This window comes from Phodopus roborovskii, unplaced genomic scaffold (assembly GCF_943737965.1).
Source record: "Phodopus roborovskii unplaced genomic scaffold, PHOROB, whole genome shotgun sequence".
NCBI lineage: Eukaryota > Metazoa > Chordata > Mammalia > Rodentia > Cricetidae > Phodopus > Phodopus roborovskii.
Genome location: NW_026126433.1, coordinates 53687126 through 53707460, shown reverse-complemented (window position 1 = coordinate 53707460; position 20335 = coordinate 53687126).

The following is a 20335-nucleotide window of genomic DNA, read 5'->3' as shown; positions in this document are numbered from 1 at the left end:
CAGCTGCCCACTTATTAAACATATGAACTGCTTTACTCATTGCCGTTTGATAAGGCCGGGTCAGTTTAGTGGAGAAAAAGCAGCCCTACCCTGAGGTCTCCGTGCAGAAACACATGCTGACCTGACAACTCTGCTCTAGGTCACTGTACTTTTCATAGTAGATGTCATGGCTAAAGCTATTTGCTGTGTGAGTTTCACTCTAGTCAGGGATTCCTGGTCTGGACAGCTTGCCCCAAGCCAGTCCCCTCATAACCCTCCAATTTTGACTTGTACTCCCCTTATGACTCACACTGGAGTCTGAGGGCTTCCTTAATTCTTCATAACCTGATTCACTGGGACAGGGCTCCTCCCCACCTTTCACTCCCTACAGTATGCCTTCTAGAAACCATCCCTCTTTGCTCTCTCAAGTTCCTTGATGAGGTCTTTGTTACTTGTTCCTATGTGGGGCTCTCTGAGAACACCATGGCCAGCAAAGTGATTGATCGACAACCTAGAAGGCAGTTCTGTTCAACAGAACTCAGTAGCCGGTGTTAGTTCAAACTTTGAGAGTCTGACCCTGAGTAGTTTAGGACATATTTAAGAACAGCACAATTTTGTGGTGATAAATAGCTCACAATCCTATTTGCACAGACATGACTTTATCAAAACTCTTTGTAAAGTAAGGGGACATCTTCCATAAAGATGGCTTCTATAGCAAGGTCATGGTAAGGGTGGGGATCCGCTGTGGTCTCAGACACATAGATAGTGAGAGGTCATGAGGCTATAAACCATGTCCACTCCCAGCCTTCTGGGTAGAAAACAGGTCATACACCTCTCCCTTTGAAGAGACAGCCCTGTGAGTTTAACAGTCTGGGTTCTCCCAGTGCTTATCTGTGAGCACGAGGATCTCTTTAGCTCCCATACTCCTAGACCATTTGGTGGTGACAGTGTGTCTACCTCCACCCCTCTTGTTGTGCTTGGCATCTCTGGAGTTCAGATTGCCTCTATTCGAGCTATCTTCCTGCCAGCTTAGTCAAGAAAACATCTTCCCTCTGCTGGTCTGCCCTTTGCTGCATTTGCAGGGACTAAGAGAAAGAAAGAGGTGGGAATAGAAGGGAGGGGGAAGGAGGAATTAGTTTGTAAATAGAGTTTTTCTCACTTCCATCAGATGGGTAACAGGAAAGGGACCAGCTGAGACAAGTGTGAGAACAGATGTGGTGTCACAATGACCTCAGAAACGCAAGATCATATATGTGTCTGTGCTCTGTCTGAGTTAAGACTCACTTCCAGAAAGTGGCTCTTTGAGAAATTCTCAGCACTTCAGTCCAGGCATGAGAGCTACACATCCTACACTTGGTCTACTAAAAACAGCTATTGTATTTAACATTCTCTCTCTCTCTCTCTCTCTCTCTCTCTCTCAAGTTTGAGACGGAATCTTACATAGTCCAGGATGTCCTAGACCTTGAACTTTTGATCCTTCAGGTTCCCGCTAGGGTGACAGGTGTGCTGCCATGCCTCATTGTATGTGTTGCTGGGAACAGAGCCTGAGGCTTTGAGCATTCCAGGCAAGCACTCTACCCCTTGCCCCTGTTTAAAGCTATCTTAAGGTAGAAAGGGAAACAGTTTTTTTTCAGTGACAGGAGTCAAACTTGTGTCCTGTGAGTCCTCACAAATCTTCTAGGTCACATGTTCAAGGGCAAGAAAGACTGGATTGTGAGCAGACACCTTTTTTTTCAGATGGAGGGGGTTTCCTCAATATGCAGCCCTGGCTGACCCGAAACTCACAAGGATTTGCCTGTTCCTATCTCCCAAATGCTGGGATTAGAAGCCCATGCCTCCACACCTGGCCTATTGTTTGCTTTTAGAAGGTATGTGCTGACCAAGCACAAACTTTCTTCTGATTTCGTCATGACCATTGAACGTATTAGTGAAATCGACAGTCTAAATCTGTTTACGGTTGCTTTTTTGCTCTGTGGTCAATGCTGAGTCTGAGTGTTTTCCAAACTCGGTGGACTATCATCAATTACTACATGATGGTGACTGTCCCAAGGAGCACTTTCTGTGAGGTGGACACAGGGTTGTGTTAGTCAGCAGCCCAGTGAGATTAATAACAAGGTTCTGATCTGTGCTGGTGCATAAACACTCTTACCACCACCAAGCTACAGAAGAGCTGAGAATCAAAATGAAAGGAGAGAGAGACGCTGAAAACCTTCCCACACCAGTCCCAGCACACTGTACACATTTTACAGATGTCTCTTTCAGTTCTCATTGCATCCCACATGGTGTTGAATGACATTTTCTGGGGGACAAACATCTGTTAACTCCAGATTGGACATCTACAACAGACCAAAGAAACAATTCTTCTGGAGTAAGCCATGGCCTGCCACTGACGTTACTTACAACAGTGTGGTCAGCCGCATCACCTCAAAGCCCCAATAACAGGAGTTCTCTGAACAACTTGCAGGCAGTTCTACCAGTCTTCTCTATCCTAGTGATTGTTAGCACTTACAGGCTTCAAGAAGGGGCTACATGAGTTTCTAGCTTGGGAGATTGTTGTAATTTTCCTGTGAAAACCTTCCCTGTGAAGAGAAGGTTTCAATTCAGAAGTATCTACATCACCAATTGGTACTAACCCAAGCTACAGATTCCAGATTAAAAATAAACAAAGCAAAACAAAACAAAACAAAAAATGCAAGTTCTGAGAGATTGTATTTCCCAAAAGCCTCGGGAGCCTACAGGAGGAATGCCAGAGTTTGGAATTTAAGGCCCTGCATTTCAAATACATACTCACCAGTGGGTGGAAAAGCTCTGCAAATCTATCTATGCATTTCTTTTCTTTATTTGGAAGCACAAAGAAGGGTCCTGAACCTGTAACTTCTCATTTCTTAAATTTAAGATACACACACACACACACACACACACACCTTGCCTTTCTATAGACTGGTGGGAGTTTAATATAGTTAGACTCTCACAAACGAAAACATTGACAAAGCCGTTCTCTTAGCTATAGTGATCAGACCCTCATGCATGCAGAGAATATCTCTGTTGTCATTAGCCCCTTGTTCATAGTGTGAAGAGTGAACTGCTCTCTCTGATGGTTGCATCTTTCTATGAAGGTCAAGTATGTTATGCATAGCCAGAAACAGACACATATGTTTGGAAAATGAATTCATAAAAGCACAAAAAGGTAAGTGGCCTTCCCCAAAGCTTGTGCCTCCAGATGGTGCTGAGCACGGGGCACAGCCTGGTCCATGACACATCTTGTATGTGCTTGCCTCGCATTTCAGAGGACATCTGAACAAGCCTGTATGCTCTGGAAGATACAGCAGAGTAATTCCTAAGAAGCTTCTACCAGAAAGAAAAGTCAGAGCTACCTCCTCTCGGCTGGAATTCTTTCTCCCTGTCGTCATTGTTTTTTCTTGGTAATTCTCTAAGCCGGTAAAGGGCATACTTAGGTGTTAGAGACGAGTGAGAGTTTGGAGACATGTCTGTGATTCCCTAGGGCCTAGCTCTCCGAAGTGGCGCTCACAACTGTTCACCCATTTCCACTCTTTTGCCCCAGTCTTCAGTACTTGCTTCTGATGAGGAGTTCCCATGACAACCAGAACAGCATCTCTAGTCTGCCACCCCCTAACTGCTGAGAGGAAAAGGGGAAAGGAGATATAAGGTAAGAGATGCTCATCTCAACACACGCGTTTAAAGGGAATTGAAAGTTAAACACCGATAATTATAATAACAACATTCAAAGTGAGTGATCAACATTCACCTCATCTCCCATGGTGAATAGTGTCCTCTTCTTTGGCATCTGTCTTAGAATTTCTTCTCTTCTTCTTGTTAATTGAATCAAACTTCTAGAAGCCAAAATAATTTCTTAGCCTGGAAGTTAGGGTTATACAATTCCAAGTTTGTTTTTTCTTTCCTGACATCTTCACTTTGTCAAGATGACATTGATTGATGTCTGACAGTAAGATGAGCAAGGTAACAAGTTATTATTACTTTTCTGAGAATATCTAATTTCTGGAAGATTATGATTTAGTCTTCCAGAAGCCCCAAGTCCTGACCATCATGAACTCATCACTGTCTGATTTCTATCCCTTCATTCAATCGTATTTGTTTATACTTAATGTGCCAGCCATGCAAAAAGGAGTAAGACAAAGTCTTGGAGAGATCATGAAGGTATTTTAACCTGTCTCATGTGCCTTTGGTTGCTTAGGAAATACAATCTCTACTAAACCAGATACAAAAGTAATTAGGCTTGCCAAAACTGATCAAGGTTGGGTGTCTAGCTGAAAATCAGGGCATGGCAGAATAGAATCAGAAAAGTCCACTGTCCTGAGCAAAGAAGTCTGGGAAAAGTGAAGCCAGATACCCCACAGGGTAAGAGGACACTCTGGTTAAACAATGGTGTAGGTGAGCTTGGGTCCTGTAGATGAGACTCTCTGCCCTTTTTGTTCCTGACTCTGGGTTACCTTGACTGCACAGGTTACCATTCCAGCAAGGACACCCCGGACTACACTGACTCTCCCCAGGGTTTAAGAGACCATCTTAATTTTATTTCCTATTGTGGCTTAAAACTCTGACAAAAGCAATTTAAGAGATAATGCTTATCTGGCACACAATTGGTCCATCACTTGGGGAAATTCAAGGTGGCAGGAATAAAACAGCCGGTCACATCATAACTACACCCAAGAGCAGAAAGCCATGAAGCTATGTGTGCATCTCAGTGACAGCCCACTCACTCCACTCTGACACAGTTCACAATCACCTTCCTCGGGAATGGTGCCACCCTCCACCCTTGGTGGGCAGATCTTCCCATTTCAAAGAACATAATCAAGATAACTCCCCCCCCCAGAAAAGGCTAATCCAGGTAATTCCTCACTGAGACTCCATTCTTGGGGGATTCTAGATTGTGTCAAATTCACAATTAAAGCCAAGGACCACAGAAGGAGGGGCACTGCAATCTTCTTCTTGAGTTGTTATTGAATCAGGGTCTTGTGTACCCCAGACTGGTTTCAGACTTGCTGTATGGCCAAGAATAATCTCAAATGTCTGGTTTTCCTGCATCTACTTCCAAAAAGATAGGATTTTAGCTGTGTATTGATATATTTGATGCTGGGTGTCAAACACAAGGCTTTAGGGATGATAAGAATTGAGCTACATCCCCAGGGCCATCCCAGGAACACACACACACACACACACACACACACACACACACAAATATTTTTATATTGTGTGTGTGTGTGTGTGTGTGTGTGTGTGATCCTTTGCAGTTGTATTCTGAAAGTATTAAGAAGAGAATAAAACAAAATGAGTTGCTAGTGTCTCTTCTGCCTTCTGACAAAGTGACTTCTGCTGCTGCTTTTATTCCTGCAGGTGGGTTCCAGGCACTACCTGAGGCAATTTCTTTCCAACTTTTGTTCCCTGGTTGTTCCCTTTGACTTAATTTTCCTCTGTATGATATATTTTCCCTGCCGGTCTGGTCCCTCCGCTACACCAGCCCCAAATAACATGCAAAGATGTTGTATTAGATACAAAGCTGTTGGCCCGTTATTATCATTGCTTATTGGCTAGCTCTGTCTTAAATATTAACCCATTTCTATTAATCTAAGTATTTCCACGTGGCCTTATCTTATCAGAGAGAGACATCAGCATTCTTCTCTCTCGGTCATCCATCTTGAATCTCCTCCCTACTACTTCCTCTCTCCTCCTTGTCTCCTAGTCCTGCCTATCTTGCTTTCCTATTGGCCAACAATTCTTTATTCATTAACTAATGCAAGAAACATATTTACAGAATGATGTCTCCCATCAGATGTGCAGTTCTGATAATATAAAACAGTAACAACACAAACAACTGACGTTTGAGATGCTATGTGTGCCAAATCTAAATGTGGAATATTCCTTTACACTGTGTGAATATATGTCATAGTGACCAGTTTAATAAAGAATCTGACTGGTCAACAGCTGGACAGGCAGAAGTGAGGAGGGATTTACAGACAAAAAGAGAGTATGAGGGAGAATGGGGGAATCTTGGAAGTTCGAGAGGAGATGCACAAGAAATATGGGTTAATTTAAAATGTAAGAGTTAGCTAGTAACAGTCCTGAGCTATCAGCTAAGCATTTACAACTAAGTCTCAATGTGATTATTTGGGAACTGGCTGGAAGGACAGAAAAGTTCAACTACATCTAAATCCTAATCCTTCCAAGGGTTACTACTTTTACTGTTTTTCTTATGTATTTGTTTGTTTGGACTAATAAAGTGTATTTAGTGTGTGGCCCCCGAATTCTCTGCTCTAAAATCTTTCAGTTTTTATTTTTGTTTACAAAGCAGGCTTCTTTCTGGTTCCTTCTAGATCTCCAATAGCTGGGTGGCTAAACAACAAGAAGACAAAAATTTACCTTCAACATTGTGAGCCAACAAGAGCTCCTGTTGTAGGAGATCTATGTGTGAGTTAGTGTGTATATTCAAAGCCCAGATATTGTGTGTGTGTGTGTGTGTGTGTTTTGTTGTTTTGGTTGTTTTTAGGTAGATTTTTGTTGTTGTTGTTGTTTAGCCAAGGTTAGACTCGAACATATGATCTCCGTGGTTTATTCTCCTGACTGCTATGTATTATAGGCATTAACTACCATGCCTAGCTCCAGACAATTTTCAAGTCTTTATAATTACTTTTTAAATGTGTATTCAGCATACAAAATAATGGGTTTCACAACCACATTTTTGTATATCTCCTATATGATATAATAATGTACTTCAGCCATTTTCACTTCTTTACTGTCTTGTCCTCAACCAGCTGCCCCTTTCTTTTCTCAGCCCCTCTTTCACTTTGAATGTAATTGGTCCCCATAATCTCACAGGGAGTGGTACTATTATGATGTGTGGCCTTTGTGCAGTAGATATGGCCTTGTTGGAGGAAGTACTTCACTGTGAGGGTGGGCTTTGAGGCTTCCTGTGCTCAGGACACCACCCAGTGTTTCAGTCAACTTCCTGTTACCTGCAAGAGATAGGAATCTCAGCTACAGCTACAGTACCATGTCTGCACAGTGCTATGTTCCACCATGATGATAAAGGACTGAACCTCTGAAACTGTAAGCCAGCACCAATTAAATGTTTTCCTTCCAAGAATTGCTGTGGTCTTGGTATCTCCGCCTTTCATATTTCCTTCCTATGTGGATCTCAGATGGATAGTCCAACTGCAAAAGCCACCCTAACCTCCAACTTCTCAGTACAGAATCACAAAACTCTGGGCAGGTCGCCCCCAAACACACCAGGTCCTCCTGGTGACCTGGAATCAGCAGCCCCACTTGCTCTCCTCTTACCACCCTCAATTATGACTTCATGACAGGGAAAACATTGGCACACCTCTGTCCCCCACTTGCAAGGGCTCAGTCAAGATCTCCATTCCTTCCCACTCGCAGTATTTCTGCTGTGTTTAAGCAATGCTCCTTGAGCAGAGAGCAGGCTGCCAGGTGGTGAGGAACACTGGAGACACTTCCTTGCGTTTTCTTTGAAAATGTGTCTCTGGGAGGGAGCCAAGCCCATTTCACTGGGGATGGCAGGGATGCAGATGGGACTTGGAAATAAACAAATGCCCTGGGCCAAGACCACAGACAAACGATGAGTTAATCTCTGCTCAGTATGAGGGTTATGTATTTGCTGGTCAGAATCTGCCAAAGAGTTCACAGGCTGCAAGCTGTAGCTCCCCTTATGTCTGTCTGGCTCTGTTTAATGTTTAAATGGCCTGTTTCTTTGAGCCTTGGGCTGAACAGTGTGGAGCCAGAGATTCTTAAAGGAAAGGGTAATCAAGCTAATGAAGGACTGGAGACAGGAATGAGGGTCAGCTGTATGGAGGGGTACAGCACCAGGAGGTGTAGCGTTCATGTGGGCATGCGTGTTTGATGGTTCTCCCCAGACCACTTTCCTTTGGAGAGTACTGCACCCATATTTTAACCTTAAATTGTCTTCCACGAGAATGTTTCATGTCCTTCTTTCCCCACTGTGTCTCTTTTCGTGGTCTCAAAGGAGGTAAATTTATATTATCAGCAAAGCACTGCGTAAGAAGAAAGCATGCAAAAGCACTGTAGTGACTTCTATACCATGTGTGAGTGCTTTGGGGTGGTTACCCAGTGTGCTGAAGTGATGTGTGCCCCTGATTATTTATTCCTGTACCAAACAATCCAGGCCTCCAAAGCAAAGTTCCAGCCACCTCCATGTGAGTCTAAGAGAGACAAAACTATAGTTCTCAATTAGTATGATGCTTTAAGACAGCGGTTTTCAACCTTCCTAATGCTGTGGCCCCTTAATACGGTTCCTCTTGTTTCGGTGACCCCAACCATAACATTATTTTTATTGCTACTTCCTAACTGTTTTTTGCTATTGTTATGAACTGTAATGTAAATATCTGTGTTTTCTGGTGGTCTTAGGCAATCCCCAGAGAACCATTGCATTAGGAAACTTTAGTGATACACAGTTTATATAGCACATGACTTGCTAGTTTAAGTGAATAGTTCAAATATTTTTTCCCCAGATTTTTTGGTTCAAATATTTTTATTAGATTTACCCATATATGCAATTGTCTTCACTCTCTATCTTAGGACATTTTCTTAATTTCTGATGGAAATGCTGTACCTTTTAACTGTCATTTCCTTAGTTCCCAACTCTAAATAACCACCAAGTAGCCCTCATTCCTAAGCGCAAAGAGCCTTCCATTTCTCATCGCTAAATATGAAGGAACCTGTTTCTGTTCTATAAGTGTTCTTGTGGCCCACTTGTGTAAGATGATTCATATGATATCTGGCCTTTTATGACTAGTATTTTTCACCTGATGTGCCTTCAAGGTTCATCTTATGATTGTAATATGTATTAGTACTCATTCCTTTTATGGCAGAATAATATTTCATAGAAAAAGTCATAACACAATTTATGTGTGTATAGCTGATGTTCATGTACATTTTGGCTATTTCTACCTTTGTGCTAGTATGAGTAATTCTGCTACGAACATTTTCAAGCAAGTTTTTGTGGGCACAAATGCTTGTTATATTCTGTTGTCAACTGTAATAGACGTTCATTAATCATTAATTTTTTTTTGTGTATTGGATATAAGTTGGTATTGTTGGTGCCTTTCTTAATCCATACTAATAGAAATAAGCTATTGAATGAATAAGTGTGTATAGGGGATAAACAAGTCAATATGATGATATATAAAGAAATAGATACTGTTATAATTTTTTAAAATGGCAGGAGAGAGAGAAACGGATGCCATCATGCAACAGGGCTTATGTGCAGGGGTTTTTATAGGGGGAAGGGAATGGGAAAGGGGGAGGGGAGGAGGGAGAGGCCAGCCTCCGGAGATAGAGGTGGTGGAGAGGAAAAGAGAGATGAGAGATACATAGATAGATGACAGGTGAGAGATAGATAGATGGATAGATAGATGGCAGATAGATGATAGATGATTGAGAGATAGATGAGAGATAGATGAGAGAGGATAGATAGATGAAAGATAGATAAATAGGAGAGAGAGAGGAAGGTGGGTAGGGCCTGTCTTTTATTGGGGGACATAGCACTTGCACTGTAGTGATGCAACAGTTGGCATTGTCAGGACCCTGAGCAGGACAGCGTACTGCCTGAGTACTGGCAAGCATATCCTGTCAGGTGACAGGCCAGCATAATGCCTGAATGCTAGCAGACACTCCATTATCAAGGAGATAGTACAAATAATGACTTCTATCCAAAGAATACTGTAGAGAAAAGGGAAAGAGAACCATCATTTCCAGTATAACAATCTGATAAGCACTTGGCTTAGGTTAAGAAATCTAATGTCCATGGTGGTTATCATTTATGCATGTACACCTACGATGTGACAGAACATCATATATACAACACCCATAATACAACCATAAGACCAACATCAGGCATTCTGGCCAAGAGACATTCCACAAAACAAGTTAAAGACAAGGACAGCCTGAGGACCTGCTGTCCCCAAGCCTGGTGTAAAATGATATTCTAGATGGCATTTTATAATAGGAAACTGATATTTGGGAAAAATATAAAGCCAACATTAGCTGACATAGTATGGACTCTTGGTTACTGATGGTCACAGAGATACCATACTAACTAGGTGTGTAAGTATGGACCTCTATATTTTCAATGAATCTAAAAATTAGATGAAGATTTCATCTTACAAACAAAAAATGCCTCACTTCCATAACTATTACTCTCCTTTTCAGGGACATCCTTCTCTTTGGCCAGAACTTCGGTGAGTACAGTCTTTGACACAGTCCCCCAAAGCACTGGAATTACCTCTGTGGGGAAGAGAAGGCAGAGAGAGGAGGACCAGGCTTAGTGAGCCACCCTCTAGGTGCTAATCTTCCATCATGTGATATATCTAGCTGGACCTCTGTTTTCTCACAGAACAGAGGATGAGAGGGTTGGGAGTGAAGTCCAGGCTGCCCTTGAACAGGAATCAACTCAGAAAGATGTAACCCATGTCTGGCACTGGGCTTTTTTTATTTGATAGTCTATGATGTCTGGCAGAGTCATTATTCATTCCCTCGTCGTGGGTAACTCCATCTAGACATCTCTTATGGTGTGTGTGTGTGTGTGTGTGTGTGTGTGTGTGTGTGTGTGTGTGTTTGAAGAAGCTTCTAGGCTTCCACAGATAATCCTCAAAGATAGTTTATACTAGTTATCCTCCCTATGTATCTCCGCCCAGGATGCCAGCTCCTGCAACTGCTCCAGGGTAGCAAAAAGAAATGTCTCAGATAGCGAGGGCTTAGGAAAAAGTTTTATCTGGGTGAGGGCTAGACTTTTTCTGAGGGGTAAATAAGGAAACACACGCTTTCTGATGGTAATTAAAGAGAATAGGAACAAGCACCCACTTTCCCGATGGTAACTTCTTTTACTTCATCTTGAATAATCTCTCTTCCTTGACAGTCTCTCTACACAAGTATGTCTCTTTACATACAGCTACACATCTCTCTTTACACACATATATCTCTCTCCTGCACAGCCATACATCCCTATACATAGTTACATCTCTTTCCCAAGCTACATCTACATTCTATAAGCCACACATTTCTGTACACTGTTACATCTCTTTTCACACAGCTACATTCTCCTCACAGCTCCATACCTTCACACTTCTTTACACAGCAACATCTCTCTCGTCTCTCCCACTCCTCTACATTTCTCTCTCTGCAGTTCAGCAACATCTTCCTACCAACACACACACACACACACACACACACACACACTTACACTCACACTCACACCTCTGCCCAGCTGTTTTCACAGCAGCTCTATAAATAGCTCTTCATACTTTCTCTCTGGACAATTATATGTCACATTTTCAGGGCCCAACCCCTTCTCATAATCAGGATAAGCCACACAGTTTTTCTCAGGCTAAGGAGGTCACATTCTGGCCAGGGAGTGATGCTTAGCTTTACAAGTAGCTTTTTTCCAGACAGAAAGTGAGACTGAGATTCAGGACTTAGACAATAAACAGTTAACTGACTGAACCTTGAGGTTGGGAGTGCATGAAGAAAGTCCATTACTGAGAGTTATGTCTATTAAAGTTGCTTCAATCTCTGACCTTGAATTAGCAATAAATACTTGGGAAACTGACCTCATGTATTTGTCTCTCGGGTCAACCAGTTTGCTTTGAATTTGTTCTGAATTCTAAAATTGGCTGTCTTCATGACTGAGAATACTATTACTTTCCTATAGCAGTCTAAGAAATGTAAAATATCTTAATATTATTTCTATTCATCAAAATTATACAGTTAAGCATGAATCATCTTCCTGACCATACACAGCTATATGTGTGCCCAATAGATGGAATGTAAAAATGAGACAAACACTCAAGCAGTGGAAAAACGCCCTTATCTGTTCTTAGGGAAGGGATGTGGTAGCACATGCGATAATTACAGCCAGAAGCAACTGCTTTTACAGTCAGTAACTCCATGGCTTTGCCAAGTGGGGCTCCCCATCAGAAACTCATTTGTCTGGTGGGTCGACCTACTGAACACTAGTTGTCACCTGCTGTGTACTCACTCCCTCTGCCCCCTGCACCTGGGCTTACTTTTCTACTCTGCCTTTCCACCCACCCTACCCCATTTAACCCTTCTTGTTCCATCATCCCCCTTTCTGCTTTCACACCATGCTCTATCCTCCTTTCTCTTGAAGCTTTCCCACCCCATGGCCCATTACTAGTCTTCTGCTTCCCAAGGGCACACTCCAATTTAAACACACATATTTAAAGATTCAAACATTATCCACCCATGAGAGAGATCAACACCATGCTAAATCAAGAAAAACTCAAAGAACTAAAATCAAGAACAAGATAAGGATATGCCTTCTTTTTTTTCTTCCTGATCAACACGGAGCTTGAAGTCTTAGCTAAGCCATTAGACAAAAGAAGGAGATAAAGGAGATACAAATAAGAAAGGAAGAAGTCAATGTATCCTTATTTACAGATGACATGATTTTATATATGAAAGACCCTATAGGCAGGAAGAGATTTTCCTATAAGGATGTTCCAATTAGATACAAACATGACTGCAAAGATCAGGCCGGCACCAACACTTTCTAAGAAGAGACACATAAAGACAGCTCCCCAGGGACTTAAGGGTGTCCAAAAGCCTTGCACAATTTACTTGTGCTTCCCCATCTTCTAACTGACAATTATTACATTATCTTCAAGTCACTCAGTGAGGAGTTGAGCTGAGATTCAAACCCAGGTAGGCAGTGCCCCTCAGAGACCGCTATTGCAGACACCATGTCACACTGAACAATGCATTCTAAAGGATTTGAATATCAACTTTTACAGCCAGGGCAAGCCTTCAGAAGACGTGATATCAGCAACGCAGAATATTTAGATACTTCCCACAGGTACCACAAGGCTTATCTGAACAGGCACAGGAAGAGTACAAAATAAAGATGGGTATACAGGACAGTTCCCAAGCACTGTCCATCATCACCACTGTTTGAAGTCATCTGGGGGCTACTTTCAGCCATTGTGTCTCTGACCAGCATGTCAACTGTAGTGGCTTCCATCTGAAAAACAAGCCTGTATCAATGCTCTGAATGGTAGTGTCAGCAAGAGATGCAGAGGTAAGAACACCAGCAAAGATCAAGGAGCTGGAACAAGGTTTTACCTACAAGGTCATACATTCCAGTTTGGTTCCATCTCCTGCTGCTCATTAAACCACAAGACATTAGAATAGGTTGAGCTGCTGAGACATATGAGTGACCTTTCCTCCCTCCTCTGCAGCTGGGCCAGCACACCATCCTCTATGTGTGGCAAGGGAGGGGACATGGAACACTAAGACTACCGGATTTTCAGGTCAAACGAGGATGGAATTCCTTTCCTACCTTGATCTAAATTCCATGATATTGGGCAGTCAGGATAATATCAGCTACATTGGTGTGTGTGTATGTGTGTGTGTGTGTGTGTGTGTGTGTGTCAGAGAGAGAGAGAGAGAGAGAGTAAACACCAAGAACAACTGTAAACTTATGAATATCATATTTACTACACTGGTATATTTGATAATTATAATTATTTTCTTGGTCATGAGGCTGGTTTATCAACATCCCTCTGAAAGGAGTAACATTTAAACTAAATAATGCTTTGATATTGTCTTGACTCTAGATAGAAACACACACACACACACACACACACACACACACACACACTGGTATAGTGCTTTATATTTCATATGCAATAACTCATGTTTTTGAAGAGGCAAGAGGCAATGATATACTAAATAAAGCTAAGATTCAGAGTAAGTAAATCGTAAATCATTTGCTTCAGCTCATGTGTGGTCAGGACGTGGGTCCCAGGGTTATCGGCTATAGCCAGCTGCAGCTGGACCCTTTCTGAAGTGGACCTGAGGTGTGAGGGTGGGGCAGGATGATGGAAAGCTTAGAAGGCAAACCTGGTCAAAGAGTTTCAGAGCGTTACATTTCAAACCTAAGAGCCATGTGTAAGACTCTGTCCCAAACTGTACTGGCCACCTTGGGACTTGAACAATAACAGACAAGCAGGGTGCTGATCTTGGGGAAAGGGAGGAGAATGAAGTTCTGGGCTAATTTTATAAATGCAATGAATTTCCTGGGCTTCTATAGGTTAGTGGGTGTGTGAGTGGGTGTGAGTGAGTGTGTGTGTGTGGGGGGTATGTGTGGTGGTGAGTGAGTGGGTGTGTGAGTGGGTGAATGTGTGAGTGAGTGAGTGAGTGAGTGGATATGAATTAAAAAGCCTGCTCTGAGGCAGACACGAACACTGGCTCCCATAAACTAGATCTCCTTTCCTATTCTCCAGGGCCTGTGTGAAGTTAGATTTAAAACTGTCAAGGCTAAAGGAGGATCCAGCTGCTGTGTGGGAGAAAGTCTAACACCCTGAGCATTACCAGAGCTTTCTCCACGGATGGCTACAAAACTTCTGAGGCTACGGGCAGAGATGGCATATGCTGACTATTATGGAGTACATCTCTGTTCTCCTTCCCTTTCGGGGCAGAGTGGTGATTTCTCCCCTCAGTACTGGGTAAAAAACCATGTCTAGGACATGGAACAAAAAAGCACAAATAGTTCACCCCGGGGAACGGTTAGTCCAGATGCACCCAACTGGGATTCTGCCAGTAAATCCAGGCTCCTAACTGGAAGTGGGGTTTTTGTCTCACTATTCAACCCAAGCCTGCAGATCAGTACCACATGATTGTTCTAGTTGGCATTAGCTCTTGACTGGTTAGCTCTTGACACAGACCAGAATCACCCGAGAAGGGAGTCTCAATTGAGAGATTGCCAAATCTGCTCAGCCTGTAGAGATAAGTCGTGGGATTGCCTCAGTGCTTGTAGAGGGTCCAGCACACTGTGGGTGGCACAATTCCCCAGACAAGTGGTCCTGGGCTGTATAAGAAATCTAGCTAAGAGGGCTAGATAGATGTCTCTACAGTTAATAACACTTGGTACTCTTGCAGAGGACCCAGATTTGGTACCAAGTACTCACATGGTGGCTCACAACTGCCTGTCACTCCAGTATCAGGGGACCCAATGCTCCCTGGCCTCTGCAGGCACACTCTCTCAATCAACATGCATGCACACATGCATACACACATACACACACACACACACACACACACATCAGTTAAAAAAAACAATGCTTAGCAAATCATGAACATGAGATGGAATCAGCAAGCATCATTCCTCTATGAAATGAATCTTTTTCTCACCTAAGCTGCTTTTTGCCCAGAGTGTTTTTATCACAGCAACAGAATGAAACTAGAACAGTTATCAAACATGAATTGGTGAGAGGCGTACTTGCACTTTTCCCATCTTGTTTCCATAAGGATACAAATTATGCTGAAAGGAACTTGCCATGACTTTCCACACTGACTATGGATGTCTGCAGACAAGCATGCATGGATTTCCACACATGCAGGTGCATACATTTCAGATTATTCAAATAAATTCTGTATGAGAACTTTAGAGTTGCTCAAAAATGCTGGCATCAGGAGGTACTTGCCTTTCACTACAAAGATAAAATTAAGAATTACTGATTATTTGTAACCAAGAAACGCCTGGCAGTGACAAGTCTAAGTAGACATTGAAGCAGAGTGATGACCCTCGTTTAGCTGATCCTGAGTCTTTCCTGTTGTCTGTGAAGACACAATGCACACACACATACACTCAGCCCAGAAAGAACCTAGATTTGGCCAAAGCTGTGATGAACCCCAGCTTGCTTACTGGAGTTATTTATAGGAACAGTATAGTTGGCTTTTTCTCTGGGTCACCAACCTCCTTCCAAATAAAGACACAGATGTGGATGTTTGGCCTTAGCTTAGGCTTGTCCTATGAGCTCTTTTGCTTAGTTTAACCTGTTTCTATTCATCTATGTTTTGCCTCAGGATTTTTTTTTTTAACCTTTCTTTCATTCTGTATGTCCTACTTTCCTGCTTCCTCTGGGTCTGTGTGTCTGGACCCTAGCATCTCCCTGGCATCTTTTTCATTTTTCCCTTTTCTGAGCCTAAACTCCTCCTCCTACTTACTCTCCCTGCCTAGAAGTTCCACCTGTACCTCCTCCCTCACTGTTGGCCATTCAGCTTTTCCCAATCAGTTGCCTTAGGCAGGCAAGGTAAAACAGCAACACATCTTTACATAACTAAACAAATGCAACGCATTTTTGATAAGTATTCTGCAACAGAGCAGAGGCAACTCAAAAGCCACTCTGTCGCTGATAAGCTCACCCCAGCCTACATGACACTGCATGAAAGCCACATCCTCGAGCTCTTTGCATGGCTCACACACATAGTTTTACAGCTTATAGATTACTGCCCTCCCATCACTGATGGTGTTTTTACTTCCCAGGGAGTGGCAGTACCATGTGGTGGGTGGAGACATTGATGAGCATAGGACTGAAAATAAGTGTGAAAGGCCTGCTCACTCCATGGCATCTATGGCGGTCCCATCATCCCCCACCCCCACTCCACTGCTGGAACCCTGTGTTAGCATGGACAAGCATGTTGTAAAGCTCTTTCCTTAATTTGCTTTTCTGGATGTGTGCTCTTGATGTCTTTTTGTTGATCTACATACAGACAACTTGATGCAGGCATGTGCCCATCAGTCACATGGTAGGTGTAGACGCCCCCTTCCTCTAAAATGTGGAAGAAGGGATGCTTACTCTGCCACTTGGGCCCAACTCTACTCAGACCCTGTGCTGTGTTGCCTGCCTGTCTCTTCTATTACATTTCAACCAACCAAATGAGACCCTAGATATGTATATTTTTTAATAAAAAAATAGATTGAGCAAAACAAAGAGAATTGTAAAAGATACCAAGTTATGCCTTTACCTTATAGCATAGGCCAAAACTATTGCAGATGAAACAAAGATTTACACACTGTGAAGTCTGGTTTTGTGGGTCAACTTGATACAAGCTAGAGTCATCAGAGAGGAAAGAGCCCCAGTTGAGGAAATGCCTCCATGAGATCCAGCTGTCAGGTATTTTCTCAATTAGTGATCAATAGCAGAGCCAGCCAGAGCCTAGAAGAAGAGCTGTGTGTGCTGCAGAGGGTGGAGCTGGAGAAGTGACCCAAGCCCTTTGGAGGAGCCCAGAAGATGGTGAGTGGATCCGGATGATTGGATATTACGTTATTTGTATTGTTAGAGTCTGGTTTTGTTTGGTTCAGATTGTGACTGTGCCCTGGTTCTTCCGTCTTGAAGACGGTGTTTAATTTTGACTTTTAAAGGAGCCCATGGATGAAAGACTTGAATTTTTAAAAGAGATTGAATATTTTAAAGAGACAGAAATTTTAATGTTTTTAAATTTGTAAAGACTGTGAGACTTTTAAAGTTATTTATGGTTTTAATGTGAAATATTGGGGATGACAAGAAAGGAAGGGTTGTGGTCTGTGTGTCAAATTGACAAGGGGCCAGATGTACTGGTTGGTTTTGTGTGTCAACTCAACACAAGATAGTCATCAGAGGAAGGAGCCTCAGTTGAGGAATTGCCGCCATGAGATCCAGCTATAAGGCATTTTCTCAATTAGTGATCAGGGGGAAGGGTCCAGCCCATTGTGGTTGGTATTATCCTTGGGATGGTGGTCCTGTGCTCTATAAGAAAGCAGACTGGACAAGCCAGGGGGAGCAAGCCAGTAAGCAGCACTCCTCCATGGCCTCTGTATCAGCTCCTGCCTTCAGGTTCATGTTCTGCTTGAGTTCCTGTCCTGACTTCCTTCACTGACAGACTATGATCTGAAAGTGTATGCCAAATAAACACTTTCTTCCCCAATTTGCTCTTTGGTAATGGTGTTTTGCCATAGCAATAGAAACCCTGACTAAGATACTTGCTAGTAAAAGGGAACTGAAGAAATACAAGTCATTATAGAGTAAGAAAGATAATCCCAAGAACAAGATAAAACCACAGAAGAAAATACATGCTGAAATGACTCAAAATAATTAATCATTAAATTTCTGCATGTTTTGGTTCTTTCCAAATGTGATAATTAGGTCACTGTGATTCATTGAATTTACTGTTCCCTTGTATTTTGTTTTTTGTTAATATAAAAAGACTTTGCCAGGAAGTGGTGGTGCATGCCTTTAATCTCAGCACTTGGGAGGCAGAGGCAGATGGATTTCCAAGTTTGAGGTCAGCCTGGTCTACAGAGTGAGTTCCAGGACAGCCAGGGCTGTAGAAAAACCCTGTCTCAAAAAACAAAACAACAACAACAGAAACCCCCAAAAGACAAAAACCAAAATGAGGAAGAAGAAAACATTACTTTTAAGTTCATATTTATTTATGTATATGAGTGTTTTGGTTGCATAGATGTACATGTGCCTGATGTCCTGAGATATAGCATTGGATCTCCTGGAACTGGAGTTATGGATGGTTGTGAGTTGCCATATGAATGCTGGGAATTGAACACTGATCTTCTGCAAGAACAAGTTCTATAAATTGCTGAGTCATCTCTCCACCTCCAAGTTAACATTATATGCCTTGTGCAACAAACATGATCAAAAATCAAATAGCAAACTGGGAGGAAATAATTGCAGTGTGCAGATTGTCTTGTAGAATATATTGTCTTGTAGAATATAACATGTAAAGTAAGTTCTAAGACACCAATATGGAAAATGCCCTGTTCTTCACATACTGTCTGTTTGTGGAATTCTGGATAATAATATTAACAAATGAGAATTCTTACAAAAGAGGCACTAAACAGTGGTAGGTGGGAGCTCTAATGCTCACTATTACCTATAAATGCAAACTAAAAAGAGAGAAAGACACATTGGGCTTGCACTCTTTTGGGAAAAGGCATCTGCAGGTAAATCAAAGATGTAGAATTGGGTTTATCTTTGGAATAGCAATTCTACCCCAAGTACATTAACATCGTATTCAAAATACTGATTTTTTTTAAAGAGAAGTTTTTCCTAATGGAGAACTATTTCAAATGTCTGCAGAATAGGGGATTACTCATAAGATAAAAAGAAACATTTATAAATGAATTTTCAGGAAAATACATAACATGAAAAACATGCAGTAAATTTTACTTAGTAAACACACACACACACACACACACACACGTAAATGGGATAAAGAGATGGCTTAATTGGATAAAGTGCTTGCTGAGGAAGTGTGAAGATAGTTCAAATGTGCAGTACCCATATAAAAAGCCAGGTATGGCAGTAGTCCCTCTGTAACTCCAACTGGATGGGGGTGGGGAGGTAGGGGAAGAGGGAGATAAATAGGTAGGAAGTGGTTTAGGAAGACAATGGAGGACACACACACACACATACATACACACACAGAGTTCCTTTTTACTCAAAAATAAAATTCATGTATGAAAAAAGATAAACAAGAGAACCTCTGAAAGTATGAATCACGATTGTCTGGAATCTAGGGAGAACCTCTCATTCAACTTGTCTGTCATATTTTTTTTTTTTTTCAATTAGCATACACTCTGTGGGAAAATGTTTAAATGGTCATTGAAAAAGTCGGCAGCCAGCATGAGCAGATGAAATAGGCTGCCCTCTTTGTATGCCTGTCACCCCTTCACAAAGGAGGGATGTTGTTTTACTGACAACCCTGAAGATCACTCAATCTCATGTGGCAAATCCGCCCTGGTTAGAAGCAAAGCAAGCTCAAAGAGCGAACTTGAAAGAGCAGCCAGGGCCCACATGTTCTCTTCTGAGCCCAGAGGGACAAATACAAGTGGCTTCTGAGCCAAAGGGAGCGAAGTACTCACTAGCACAAATGTGACAGCAATATTTTTGTTCACAGATTTACAAAAGGGGGGGCATCCAACCCTGGAAAAATACCCCCTTGGTTTTTCTTGCACAGTGAATTCCTTAGGGAACTTCACTGGGGTGCAGGGTGGTGTTCCATTTGGATGGTTTTTTCATGAATATCGCGGAGGCCAAAGAAAGTCCATAACTGATCAGCCCCTTTGAAGCAGGAAATGCATTAAGACTTTCTTCTTCTTTTTTTCTTTTAAAGTGCAGCCAGGCTGAGATATGACAGCGCCCAGTTGCAGGGCAGTGGTGTTCCAACCAAGCCTCTCCTGCCCTGGAGTGAAGGAGGACAGCAACCAGATTAGCATGGAGGGACCAACTTTACATTTGCATCAGAAAGTGCCTGCCACAAACAGCTGAGGCAGCATTTATGCACAGGCAGAGAGGACTTGACTATTTCCTCAAGGTCGGTCTGTCTGAGGGCTCTGCCTCCCTGAGAGAGAATTCTGAACTTAGTCCTGATGCTCCGCCCTTCCACAGAAGTGTCCCCATCACAGAAGAAATAGCCCACTCATTTGGGACTCACAACACAGTTTTCAATTCTGCTGTGTCTGTCCATTTACTTTGTCTTCTGTCCCTCCTTC